A 14,830-nucleotide genomic window follows, 5' to 3' on the forward strand; every position below is an offset into this window, starting at 1 on the left:
TAATTATACTTCAATATTAAAAAGTACTATAAAGAAACTCTTAAAAATATAAAATAATGTAAAATTGTGACAGTGGTTACCTATAGACAGGGGATGGGAGTGGGGTTTCAGAAGTGGTGAGGATTGGGAGGGAGGAATTAAAATGTGCAATGTGGAAATTTTGAGGGGATGGATATATTCATCATCTTGATTTTGGGACTTCACGGTGATATACATATGTCAAAACTTATAAAAATTTACATATGTGTACTAATCATTGGGTTCATCATTTCTCAACAAAGTACTTTTTCAAAAACTACATAAAGTAAAATGATACATATAACATAGCTCTGTCTCTTAACCATTTCGGGTATTGTGAGAATAATCTGTTTTTTATCTTGTGCCCAATGAGCAATTAGACATATCACAGTAACTGCTTCTGTGTGTGTTACCTCTTTCTCTTCCTCTTAATATTTAGTTCTGTTTTAAGTTCAGCCTTATGTTTCTCATGTTGGGCTCCAGTTTCCCTAGGAAGAATTCTTTGTTTTTCTGAATTCAGTGTGGAAATGAGTGTTGCGAAAAGCTTCTCAGTAATACTCTATTGACTTAATAATTCATTACTTTAATGCCCCCCTTTTTATTTCTTTGTTTTAAACTTTTAATTTTGGTAAAATACACATAACATAAAATTTCCCATATTAACCATTTTAGAACGTAGAGGTCAGTGACATTAACTACATTTACATTGTCATGCAACCATCACCACCATCCACCTCCAGAACTTTTTCATCTTGCAAAACTGAAACACTATACCCATTTTTTTAACCATTATTTGAAAGGTTATATTTTTAAATTGTAAATAAGACATTTTTTAAATATAATTTGTTGTCAAATTGAACACTATACCCATTGAACAGCAACTCCATTTCTCTTCCCCACAGCTCATTCTACTCTAGATATCTCAAATAAGTGGAATCATACAGGATTTGTCTTTTTGTGACTTAGCACAAGGTTTCACTTATCACAACGTTTTCAAAGTTCTTCTATGTTGTGATGTATATCAGAATTTCCTTCCTTTTTAAGGTTGAATAACATTCCATTGTACATATATACCACGTTTTGTAATGGCACTTTAAAAATTCCAATCATTGCAAATAATGGAGCTATGAATTTTTAGATGTTTTGACCCTGGACCCCAACACAGTGCCAAAAAATAAAGTAGTTCTATCTCACTTAGAGATGGTTGAAATCGAGCCCCAGTTTAGAGATGGCTAAAACATTAGTTAGACAAGGAGAAGGTGGGTTTCCAAATTGGTCTAGGAATCTTCCATTTTTCCTAAAAATTAGTGGAAAATACTATTTGATGAGACTAACTTGCCACTTGAACAGAAAGTACACAGTTAATCAGGCTTCTTCTTGGCTAGGAATGATACCAACAACTGACCAGAAAGTATGTTCTCCTTGGCAATGCACACAGCTCAAGAGGGATGCCCAAGGATGAAACACCTGCTAAGTCAGCTAGCTCAGCCAACTCAATCCTGGGGACAAATGGAGTGACTGATCATACAGCAAGATCACCCTCACTGCTATTTGGGTTCCAGTCATCGTGGAGTTATTTCTAGAGAGTGTATTGTAATCCCTGGGAAAGTGAATGGGTTAACTGCTGAAATGTCAGCAATGTTTTGGTCTCAAGGCAGTCGAACACGATAGCGCTATGAGATCCAGAGCCCCATGATCTCCCTGGAGCCAGTTAAGGAACAGATAGACCCACTGTAATTGCCTAGCAGTCCTTGAAACTGCACATCTTCCTGCATGCTTTCATGTAAACACTAGATGTGTGTTTGGTCTGTCTGGAGGCTCTTTGTGTATTCCTCACATGCTTTAACAATCTTTGATGCTTATACCTGGCGAACATGAAATAAAGACTATGTGCAGTTTGCTGCTGCTGCTGTTTCACTGGCAGACGCAGCCCTGCATGTCCACTCAGTCTAAGTGTCTGAGAACTTTTTCTTCAGTGCGTGGCTACAAGTCATAGTACACCTGTAGCATGGATAATACCATTACAAAGCTCATGTCCATTGCCACCGGGATCTTTAACTCCAGGTCTACTTGGAAGTTGCAGCCAGGAAACCATGGTAGGAGACATAATAGCAGACATTAGAGGATATAGGGAACATGGGTGCTAGAATTGAATGCAAGAGAAGCTTTAGTCTTTCTAGTTCATGCAGAGTCCTATCTCTTTTGCTTCTACTTGGAAAAATTGTACTTTTAGGAGAAGCCTAGAACTCTGAATGTCATTAGTACCTGGGTTGATAGAGCCTAGTCCTGTCATGATTTAGGATTCACCAAACAAATGCTTTTCCTTTTTCATTTCCCCATAATTGCCATTGTCCCCAGGACATGCCTTTAATGCATATACAGCAGCCTAATGAATGCTTCTAAAATTGTTTTGTATCATATGAATAAAAATAAAACTAAGTCCCTAAATAAGGTTATATTAAAAAGTGGACAATAGATGGATTAGGGAACTAAAAGTGAATGGTAACACTACAGCTTTAATAGAGGAAAATATTTTCAAAATACATTTGTGACCTGGAGATAGAGGATGGAATGGGGAAAGAACTCCTTAAACAAAATTCTAGAAGTCAAACCATAAAGCAAATCTTTGATGAATTCAAATATTTTAATATTACAGACTTCTATTTGACATAAAACACCATGGGCAAAACTAATAGGAAGATGATAAAATTAGAGAAAATATTTTCAATGTCTGAAACCAACGAAGAATGCCTAAACTCTGGCAAATCAACAACAAAAAAATCAGCAACTCCAGTCGAAAAATAGGCAAATGCTATTTAAAAGCAATGTGCATACAAGCAAACCCAAAAGATTAATAAGCATATGTAGAAATGCTCAAACTGATCCATAATCAGAGAAATGTAAATTTGGAAAATCAATGAAATATCACTTTGTACTTATTAAACTAATAAAAATTAGGGAGCAGGGTCATGCCAAGTGCTGGTAGAATGTAGATTTATATATGCAGGTGAATGTAGATTTGTGGGGCACCTGGATGGCTCAGTTGGTTGAGCATTTGCCTTCAGCTTGGGTCATGATCTTGCAATTCGTGAGTTTGAGCCCCATGTCGTGCTCTGCGCTGACAGCTCAGAGCCTGCTTGGGGTTCTCTCTCTCTCTCTCTCTCTCTCTGCCCCTCCCTCACTCGTGCTCTCTCTCTCAAAAATAAAGAAACATTAAAAAAAGGAATGTAGATTTGTGCCATCATTCTGAACTAACTGGAAGCAATTAATTGCTCATACCTCAGCAATTTTTTCTTGAACCAATATCCCCTCAAAATTCCTACATGGGTTCAGGCAGGGCTACTTATAGCAGCATGATTTGTGGTGGGGGGAGTTGGAGATGCTAGGAGAGTAATGCAGCAGGAACAAAAACCAATGGGGTAGATATGCACATAACAACATGGATGGAGCTTTTAAATACAGTGCTGAGGGGGAAATGAGATATATGACATAATTCCATTTACATACAGGTAAAAATATGTATATAAGATAATAGATGTTTTACAAGAATACCTATAAGTTAAAAGATACACACAAATCATGTTAGCACAGTTACATATGGAGAATGGAGAAGTGAAATGGGAGTCCTATACGGGAATGAAAAACAATAAAACAAGAAATGGGCATTACCCAGGCCAATGATATAAAAATGAAACACCAGAATATAAAATTATTCAGTTAGGGGGCAATAAAAGCAGCCAGTGTGCAGATTTCAGGAACTACAAAGGCCATATTTCTGACTCTTCAAAAACTTGTAGGATAAGGAACAAAAAGAGGTGAAGTGAGTGGCTCAGCCTAGAAGCTGAGCTGCTAAAGAAAAATATCTAGAACTGATGCTTAGTGGTCACTTTTAGACAACCTCTTTTTTTCAAGGGTCCACTCTCTATAGTTCACCACACATTTTATGATGGACTGTATTTTGAAAGCTTACTTATACTCAATTTAACACTAGTAGACACTGAAAAATACCATCTCCTAGATTCATTTATCCATTTATCTACCAAATATGTATTTAAGGCCTAGTATGCAAGGGTGAGACTGAGTATAGTCACTAGATTAGAGGTTGTTAGTATATTCTATAAGGTACAGATTTTGCCAGTGGTATAGAAGGTTCACAGTACAAGGATGTAGGTGGAGCCATAGTCTTTTATACAAGGAAAATTATTTTTTAGTAAATGTATTGCTTAGAAACCCTGTAATTCTCATTGACTCTCGTGTCAGTGCTGAAGTGTTCTCTTTATCATGAGGATACCCCCTCTGTCTCCCCCAAAAATGCATAGTATAGGTTTTTTAGCAGATATCACTTCCAATGTAAAATCTGATGTGGTTGAGGGGCCCCAAATGGGTTATGGTTTTAATTATTTACAAATAACACTTCCTGGTTAATTTGAAAAAAGAGTAAAACTGGATCACATGAGACCTCACTAGCACTTTCTTCTGTTAAATCTCTGCTGAGAGTAGGGATCCTGCTGTCAGGACTTCGGTATGGGAAACTTACAGGGTTCGCTGATGAGCAGAGGAAATAGTAAGCCAAGGTCTGCTACATAATACTTTGGATTTTAGTAGTGACACTTTATAACTTGACAGTCCAATAAATATGTAAGAAGACAGTGGCATTAGTGTATCCCCCAAATACATACACCAACAGGTTAACATAATGAGGCAGTATAAACTCACAATTAGTCAATCTGCCTAGATTTCCAAAATCCCACTTCTCCAATTCCTACCTCATTGTGTAAAAACATCCTATGGGAGATTTTAGAATTAGTAATTTTCTATCAGGGGCTTTGACAAAGCAGAAGCCCAGCCTAATTATCTAAGGTGTCTCTGAGGGTAAACCTGAGTCATGATTAGGCCCCAACCTTTGTCATCAGCTCAACTAAAGTTATAATTAAATATAAACCATTATCTGCCTTTAAAATGCCCTGCACTTTCTATGCCTTCTTTGCACAGTCATAACTATTATTAAAAAAATCAAATCATCAAGGGCTCAAATTGGGTCTTTATCCTGTCCTCCCATTTCTGATATCAAATGTATAAATTCTTGAGCTCTGCTGTCTGATTCTGAAGAGCGTGTTAGAAGTTTTTAAAATAATTTAATGGCTTGAGAGATTTTGATACTCATTCCCTCTTGGGCACCTGCTGATATCCTGAAGTACAAGTTTTTTACTCATACAAGTTTTGATGCGGAGAATGGAGATTTGGAGATGAGAAATGAAATATGACTAAAGACCTGCAAACCTGTCCTTCTGGCCAGCTTCCCAATAGAAAGAGGCCCTTGCCACTTCAGCTGATTTAACACTGGCTTGTAAGAAGGAACCCAGATTGGGTACAGGTAGCCCATTTACCAGTTGCAGTGGTATGTGGCTTTTTAGTTAAAATTTTCCAGTAAAGGTGGGGCACCTGGGTGGCCCAGTCAGTTAAGTGTCCAACTCTTGATTTCGGCTCAGGTCACAATCTCATGGTTTGTGAGTTTGAGCCCTGCATCAGGCTCCACACTTACAGCTCAGAGGCTGCTTGGATTCTTTCTTCCCCTTCCCCATTCTCTCTTTCTCTTTCTCTCTCTCTCTTTCTCAAAATAAATAAATAAACTTAAAAAAATTTCCAGTAAAGTACCCAGACAAGACAAGCTAATTAGTAGAACCACAAAAGATTTGGATGAGACTCAAGATTATCCAAACAGAGATAGTATAAGAAAATAATTGCTTGGACTGAAATTGACAAACTTGACTGGTATGACTCACAAATCTTTAATGGTCACTTTGTACTCTCAGCCTTGACAAGTGCTTTCCTTTCCCAATATATGGCAAAAGGCCTGTAGGCCTATAGCGCCTTTCAAAAAACTCTTTCACTTTTTTTCTCACTACTAGTGAGAAAGAGATTTGCATATTTAAATATGCATGCCCACATAGGTACATATGCACAAATTCAGTTAGTCAACATTTATTGAATGCAAAACACTATGTCCCAGGGAGTACCAGGAGAAATTTTTTTTAAACCTGATCTCTGCGCACATGATAGTTACAGTCTAATGGACAATTTGCAATGCATAAGAAGATGAGAAAACCTGATTACTCTAGAGATAAAAATCTCTTTTTCTTTCTTTAATATTTATTTTTCTTCTGAGTACAAAAGTAATGTGTGCATCTTTCAGACACTTTGGGAAATAATGACCTGTAAGGCCAGTACCCAGAAATATATATTAACATTTCAATACATATCCTTCCAGATTTATTTTTCCTATATTTATAAAATATATCTTTAAACTTTTCCAAAGAAGACATCCATATGGCTAACAGACACATGAAAAGATGCTCAACACCACTTTTCATCAGGGAAATACAAATCAAAACCATGATGAGATACCACTTCATTCTGGTCAGAATAGCTAAAATTAACAACACAAGAAACAACAGGTGTTGGTGAGGATGCAGAGAAAGGGTAACCCTCTTGCAATGCTGGTGGGAATGCACATGGGTGCAGCCACTGTGGAAAATAGTATGGAGTTTCCTCAAAAAGTTAAAAATAGAACTACCCTATGATCCAGCAATTGCACTTCTAGGTATGTACCCAAAGCATACAAAAACACAGAGTTGAAGGGGTACATGCACCCTGATGTTTATAGCAGCATTATCAACAATAGCCAAACTATGGAGAGAGCCCAAATGTCCATCGGCTGATGAATGGATAAAGAAGATGTGGTATGTATATATATATATATATATACACACAGTAGAATATTACTCAGCTGTCAAAAAGAATGAAATCTTGCCATTTGTAATGACATGGATGGAGCTAGAGAGTATTATACTGAACAAAATAAGACAGTCAGAGAAAGACAAATACCATATGATTTCACTCATACATGAAATTTAAGAAACAAAACAGATGAATATATGGGAAAGGGGAAAAGGGGAGAGGGAAACAAACTATGAAAGACTCTTAAAGATAGAGAACAAACTGAGGGTTGATGGAGGAAGGTGGTTGGGAGATGAGCTATACGGGTGCTGGGTATTAAGGAGGCCACTTTTTGGAATGAGCATTGGGTGTTGTATGTAAGTGATGAGTCACTGAATTCTACTCCTGAAACCAATATTGCACTGTATTATAACTAACCGGAATTTAAAGAAAAATTTGAAAAAGAAAAAAGTTAACAGAAAACCATGAGGGAGGGGAAGGGGGAAAAAAGTTACAGAGAGGGAGCAAGGCAAACCATAAGAGACTTAAATACTGAGAACAAACTAAGGGTTGATGGGGGGGGTGGGGGAGAGGGGAAAGTGGGTGATGGGCATTGAGGAGGCCACCTGTTGGGATGAGCACTGGGTGTTGTATGGAAACCAATCCGACAATAAATTATATTTAATATAAAAAATAAAATAAAAAATAAAAGTACCAGCTAGAAAAAAAGAAAAAAGTTAACATATTTAAAAATATGTCTTTAACTTCTCTAAAGAAGACATCCGGATGGCCAACAGGCACATGAAAAGATGCTCAACGTCGCTCCTCATCAGGGAAATACAAATCAAATCCACACTCAGATATCACCTCACGCCAGTCAGAGTGGCTAAAATGAATAATCAGGAGACTATAGATGCTGGAGAGGATGTGGAGAAACAGGAACCCTCTTGCACTGTTGGTGGGAATGAAAATTGGTGCAGCCACTCTGGAAAACAGTTTGAAGGTTCCTCAAAAAATTAAAAATAGACCTACCCTATGACCCAGCAGTAGCACTGCTAGGAATTTGCCCAAGGGATACAGGAGTACTGATGCATAGGGGCACTTGTACCCCAGTGTTTATAGCAGCACTCTCAACAATAGCCAAATTATGGAAAGAGCCTAAATGTCCATCAACGGATGAATGGATAAAGAAATTGTGGTTTAGATACACAATGGAGTACTACGTGGCAATGAGAAAGAATGAAATATGGCCCTTTGTAGCAACGTGGACGGAACTGGAGAGTGTTATGCTAAGTGAAATAAGCCATACAGAGAAAGACAGATACCATACGTTTTCACTCTTATGTGGATCCTGAGAAACTTAACAGAAACCCATGGGGGAGGGGAAGGAAAAAAAAAAAGAGGTTAGAGTGGGAGAGAGCCAAAGCATAAGAGACTCTTAAAAACTGAGAACAAACTGAGGGTTGATAGGGGGTGGGAAGGAGGGGAGAGTGGGTGATGGGCATTGAGGAGGGCACCTTTTGGGATAAGCACTGGGTGTTGTATGGAAACCAATTTGACAATAAATTTCATAGATTGAAAAAAAATAAAATAAATAAATAAAAATATGTCTTTAAAACAAAATTAGAATCATACCATGCATATGTGATAAACTGATTTTTCTTACTTGACAATATGTCATAAACATTTCCCATGTCATTAAACTAAAATAAACCATTTAATGGTGCTATAATATCCCTTCATAAAGTGTGCCATAATTTATTAACAAATACTCTAGTTCACTACAAAGCTATACACTTAAAAATGGCTAAGATGATTTTAAACATTTTTAAAAACACCCTAATTATTGAAGAGAAGGCATTTTAATATTTTGCATTATAAATAATTTAATGATGAACAATCTTTGGGTGTTATTTTTGTGCATGTGTATATATCTCTGATTCTTTAGGAAAAATTCCTAGAATTAGATATGCTAAGCTAAAAGGTATCAGCAAAAATAGAAATATCTTTATTGCTTTTCCTTATTTTAAAAATAATTCGTGCTTATACATTTTTTTAAGAAAATGTCAAAAGATACAAACAACAAAATAAAAGCTACCTGGAAACCTACCATCTACTAGATAAACACCATTAATATTTTGGTGACTTATCCAGACTTTTTTTTCTTTGTATATATTATTATACATATTTGAAAAGGAGGATACTATATTTGGTAACCTGCATTTTCATATTATAACATAAGTATCTTTCCATACCAATAAATATGGAAAGACATAATTATATTTCATTCCTGAAATACATTTCACTGTACAAGTGTGCCATATGTTATGTAACGAATACTGTATTTCTGAATATTTTTACTGTATCTAGCTTTACATTATTAACAACATTTAATGAACAGTCTTATATATACAGCTTTGTGCACTTATGTGATTATTTCCTCAAGATAAATTCCTAAATGCAGAATTGCTAAGTAAAAGGCCATGCAGATTTTTAAGCCTTTTGGGATATAATGCCAAATCTTACTTAAAAAGAGTGGACCAATATACAGTTTTTTTTTATTTTTTATATATATAAAATGGTTTTATCCAGATGGATGTTATTTTTTGTAACTTTTTTGTTCAAAGTTAATAAATTGTCTCAACATCATTGGTTAAAAAGTAATCTATCATACAGTTGATTTGAAATGCCATCTTTATCAGATATTTACATGGAATATTTGTGTATGATTTGAGCTTTTTATTCCCCCAAATCAATCAATACTGGCACTACTTCTTTGAAATTCTCTTAAAATAATAATAATTATAGGGGCGCCTGGGTGGCACAGGTGGTTAAGCATCCCAACTTCAGCTCAGGTCATGATCTCAAGGCTCCTGAGTTCACCCCGTGTTGGGTGCTGTGCTGACAGCTCAGAGCCTGGACCCTGCTTTGGATTCTGTGTCTCCCTTTCTCTCTGCCCCTCTCCTGCTCTCTCTCTCTCTCTCTCAAATAAATAGTAAACATTAAAAGAAAATTAAAAAATAAAAATATACCTCATTTGCTCCCAATTAAATTCTTCTTTAGGTAATCAAGTCTACAGAATTAACCTTGCCTTTAGTAACTGCCTAAGTGTGATTTGACCAGTGTCAACAAGCACTGTCACCTGAAAATATGTTCCCCAACAATCTGCTATGGCTCCCCCAAAAGACCTCTCCACATTCAAATTAGTTGGGGAGGTTTGTTTGTTTGCTTGTTTGTTTTAGTTTTTAAATTTCAATTCCAGTATATTTAATATATTCGTTTCAGGTGTACAATATAGTGGTTCAACAATTCCATACATCACCCAGTGCTCATCACAACAAGTGCACTCCTTGAATACAGATATGTGGACCCTACCTCAGTCTTACCAAATCGGAGTTACCAAGGTGAGCTCTGGCACCCGTGATTTGGAGGTTTGGAGATCACTGGTTTCATGAAAAAAGGCAGCAATTACCTCAAGAACGCAAAAGTTGAAACCCATATTTATTATGTGGAAAGAATCTCTTCCAATACCTTTTCCTAAGCTGGGAATTGGCTTATTCAATTTGAGCTAATTATCACTTTGAAATAGGCCACCAAGGAGGTTTGAGTCCTAAGAGGAAAAACTATAGAACTGGCTTAATTGGGAAGAGAGGGAAGCAATATAATGAGATATTCTGGACACTATTGGGTTTCATGCCAGGAAGACCAATCCATAAATAAGGTTTCCTTTGTTTATGTTAGTCAACATGTTAAATGTAATCAGCCTTATCACAAGTGACATTCAAACAAACATCCTGTATTTTACTAATTATGTATTAATTTTTCTGGTTATCTTCCATCTATGGCAAATGATATGGTTTTCCATTTATAATACTAATAAAATATCCTTTTAAATAAATATATTTACATTTTAAAAGGTGAGTCAATTTAGAGGAAAAAAATCACTAACAGTAAGGAATATAACAAAACTTCTGAATATGGTTAGAAATAACTGAAGTTGGCTAAGCACTGACAACTTGATGCTTGGAAGTCTAGTTGGGGGAGCAATGCTGAAGGGACAACCACAATAGCTTTGCTATTTGATAGCTCTGCTATCTGGCAGCTTTGCTCAGGATCAGAGATAACACCAATTACATTAGTGTCTTTTAGCTTCCTCACCTAATCTTGTTTTGGCTTTTACTGCATTTATTCAACTGGCATCATGAGTCAAACTGTAAAATTTCAACTTTACCCTAATGGAAAGTGACCAGTCCAGCTACACTGCTATCAAAGACTGATGCTCTATTTATGACTGAAGGCTTCTTGTTGAATCAAGTTCTGGACCAGAGAAGAGAGTAGGAAATCTAGTTTTGTGTGTTAGTATGATGATATCTGCATTACTCTATATCTTTTTGTAAAATATTTTCTTCAAAAATGGATGGTAATTCAAGACTCCGGCATTCAGGATCAGAGAAATGAAGGTTCCTTACTCTGCTCTTAAAGAAACAGGTTTGCCTCTGTCAAGAAGAGTTTATAGGCATTCATAATCAGGCAGATTTAAGCAATAATCTTTCCTTTGAAAGTTAATGCTTCTTTTCCAGTATGGGAATAACTGAGAGACCACGATGGAGAAGATAGTACACTGAGTGAAAAGAAACACGGGGTATTTTCTCTTCTCTGCTCAGTACTCAAACCAGTGCAAGTCAGCTACCACTCAACATGAAGGGGCTCTAAGGGGGATAGGCACTTCACATGTGAGAAATGGATGCATCTGTTGCTCCAGTGCTCCATGGAGAAAATAAAAGCATCCAAAATAAAAATACGCCCTTTCACTCCTTATTCTGAATTATGTGACCGCATCTTTAGTACCTGACATGGACTCTACAGTCTCACAGGCTTGGTTCGCATCCCTGGCTTCTCCACTTACTAGCTGTATTGCTTGATAGTTACTTCAAACTTTAATTTCCCCAGCTTTAATATAGGTATAATAAAACATACATCACAGGTTTCTGGTGAACCTTAAATAAAAGGACTGCTTAGTGTTAGTATAGAGCCTGACACTTTTTAACTACACAATAAATATTTTATTATTTATATGTGTAAGTAGTATGGCATATTTTTAAACACCATTTTATTTCTCCTTGAAATATAGAGTTATGAAGATTGATAGCAATTTTCTCACAGCTGGATTACCTTGAGTGTTTAGACGCACATGAGCACTGACCAGGTTTTCCTGAAGTCAGAGATTTCAACCTTTTTCTAGGTATTTCCAAGTGCTTTTGTCCTGTCAAAAAGAAAAAAAAAGAAATTAACCTAGCCAAAAAAATAAGTGACTTTAGCATATTTCTGCAATATATACATAGAGAAAGGTGGGTAAAACGGGAGGAGAGGGAACTTTTATTTGACACACACAAAAAAATACCCATTCAAGATCTTTAGTATTATAAGATATATAGAAGTTTTTAAGAATAACATTTCTAGGAGAGCTGGGCAATACCTTTTAAATCACCTTTAATGAAAATACTTTTTAAGGGGTGTCTGGGTGGCTCAGTCTGTTAGGCAACAGACTCTTGATTTTGGCTCGGGTCATGATCTCACAGTGGTGAGATTGAGTCCTGTGTCAGGTCCCTGTGGAGCCTGCTTGGGATTCTTTCTCTTCCACTCTCTGCCCCTCTTCCACTTATTCATTCTCTCTCTCTCTCTCTCTCTCTCTCTCTCTTTCTCTCAAAAACAGAAAAACAAACATTTTTTTTAAAAAAGAAAATACTCTTTAAAATTTATTATTCACTTTAACCCTGGTTTAGGAGCTAGGAGATATGGGTTGTTAGAAGCAGCATGCACTTAGAGATGCAAACCTATCTCCATTATTTACAGTTGTATGATCTTATGCAAATTTCAGTTTTGCTTCTTTGAGCTTCATTTTCCTTAACTATTAAATGCTCATAACATCTTTCAAGGTTTTTTTGTGTGTATGAGAGAGTTAAATGAGGTAATATGCATAATGTTCTTGGCACATAGTAGGGACACAGTGAAGGATAACTATTATTGTTTTAAATAAGTCCATCTTCTAAGCACTTGTCTGCAGATAACCTGCATCTGAATCTTCTGGAAAGTCTATGTGAAATGAGGAAGATTCCTGAGTTGCACCCTAAAACGTCTGAGTCAGAATCCTAGGGTGAGGCCTGGGAATCTACATTTTAATTAGGTGCCCCTCCCATCTCTCCTTCTGGATTTGAGATTTGAAGACTTTTCTAGGAAAAACAGTCTGCACTTGGGTTTTTTCTCAGTGAATCTTGGGGGAGGGGAGGTCTTTTGGAAACTGGTACTTCTCAGTCAAAGTGCTAAGGATAGACCTTTCTACAAAGAGACTAGGAAAACAGGGGTATCTGCTAGTATTGAATGCATGGTTTCAGAGGGTTCAGTGGAAAGTGTTGAGGGGGTGCAAAACGGTGGAGATGGAGATGGAAATGGATTTACAGCTGACCTCTATGGAGATGAAAGTTTGGGTGGGTGAGGGACCAGAGGGGCTTGAGGCTTTTATGGTGATTGAGGAGGATGGAGATAAGAAGCAGGGACAGAATCATCCTGTCTCCGCAGAGAAGTTGTTTGATGCTAAAGACAGTGCATAGTCAACCGAGTCTACTTTAAACAATTTATTCTTCACAGTTTAAATAATTAAACGACGATGCATTCATTAAAATAGATTACTAATTGGGAGACAAGATGGGTATTTCTTCTCTAATCCAAGCTTTCTTTTACCTGCTATATTGCACTTAATTTGTTAAAGAAAAATTGCATTCTGGTTGTTTTGGTATGATTTAGAAAACTGCTCTGGGGCGCCTGGGTGGCTCAGTCGGTTAAGCGTCCGACTTTGGCTCAGGTCATGATCTCACAGTTCGTGGGTTCGAGCCCTGCGTCGGGCTCTGTGCTGACAACTCAGAGCCTGGAGCCTGCTTCGGATTCTGTGTCTTCCTCTCTCTCTGCCCCTCCCCCACTCGCTATCTCTCTCTCTCTCTCTCTCTCTCTCTCTCTCTCGAAAAATATGTAAACATTAAAAAAATTAAAAAAAAAAAAAGAAAACTGCTCTGTGCTTTCTATATCAGAGCATCTGAAACCTTCATGCTTGATACATAAGGTGCTTGATATTGCTTCCTTAGGCAGGTTGTTTTTATATTCCCAGAAAGCATAAAATGTAGAAAGATCTTTTCACTGCTGCTGTATTAGATGGGGAAAAAAAGGCACTACAGTAAATTTACTGAATTCCCCTACTAGTAACGTAATAACCAGGCATCAGTACATATTTTATTTCTACTGTGTTTGAATATTTGCAATAATACTTCCTATTTCTAGAGTATATTTTGTTGGAGAACAACTCCAGTTAGTTCATTACAAAGCATTGTAGGAGAAACAATATCCATCACCTTTTTCAAAGAGAGAAACTGAGAGAGCAACTAGGTTTTCAATAGCAATACTAGTATAAACATGGCATTGTGCTGCTAGGAATGAAAACAATTGTAATCTTTCCTACTAGCCTAAGGTGAATATACAAGATGCCATTCTTAAGTCTTTCAGGTTAATAATAACTTCTACAGATGGCAAGGAATAAAAGGGCTTTACTCTTACACTTTCTGTGCTTCACTCCCTAATCTTTCATTTATTTTTAAGTCCTCTAACATTCTGTGAATACAAATTTGTGGGTGACTTTCTAGAAAGTGTTGCCTGGGCCGCTACAGTGAAACCAACACATCAGCTTTAATTTCTACATATTTTTACAAATTGACTGTAGATGAAACTAGATCCTGCCTCTTTTCTTCTGGACTGTAAATTTTCTCAGGACTGTGACTATATCTTTTTTTTAATTTTTAATTTTATTTATTTTTTAAATTTACATCCAAATTAGTTAGCATATAGTGCCACAATGGTTTCACGAGTAGATTCCTTAGTGCCCCTTACCCATTTGGCCCATCCCCCATCCCACAACCCCTCCAGTAACCCTCAGTTTGTTCTCCATATTTACGAGTCTCTTCTGTTTTGTCCCCCTCCCTGTTTTTATATAATATTTGTTTCCCTTCCCTTATGTTCATCTGCTTTGTCTCTTAAAGTCTTCATATAAGTG

At 36.8% G+C, this 14,830-nt stretch overlaps 1 long non-coding RNA gene across 1 annotated transcript in view; it reads right to left on the reverse strand.

Annotated features, from left to right (window-relative positions):
• LOC145714032 (uncharacterized) overlaps positions 1 to 14,830 on the reverse strand; it is a 40,611-nt gene that overhangs the window by 21,148 nt on the left and 4,633 nt on the right. The window contains exon 2 of the long non-coding RNA XR_014136773.1: positions 11,908 to 11,998. This is a non-coding gene — a long non-coding RNA (uncharacterized LOC145714032). The remainder of the gene's footprint in view (positions 1 to 11,907; positions 11,999 to 14,830) is intronic.

Source organism: Panthera onca, chromosome X (assembly GCF_046562875.1).
Source record: "Panthera onca isolate mPanOnc1 chromosome X, mPanOnc1 haplotype 2, whole genome shotgun sequence".
Lineage (NCBI taxonomy): Eukaryota > Metazoa > Chordata > Mammalia > Carnivora > Felidae > Panthera > Panthera onca.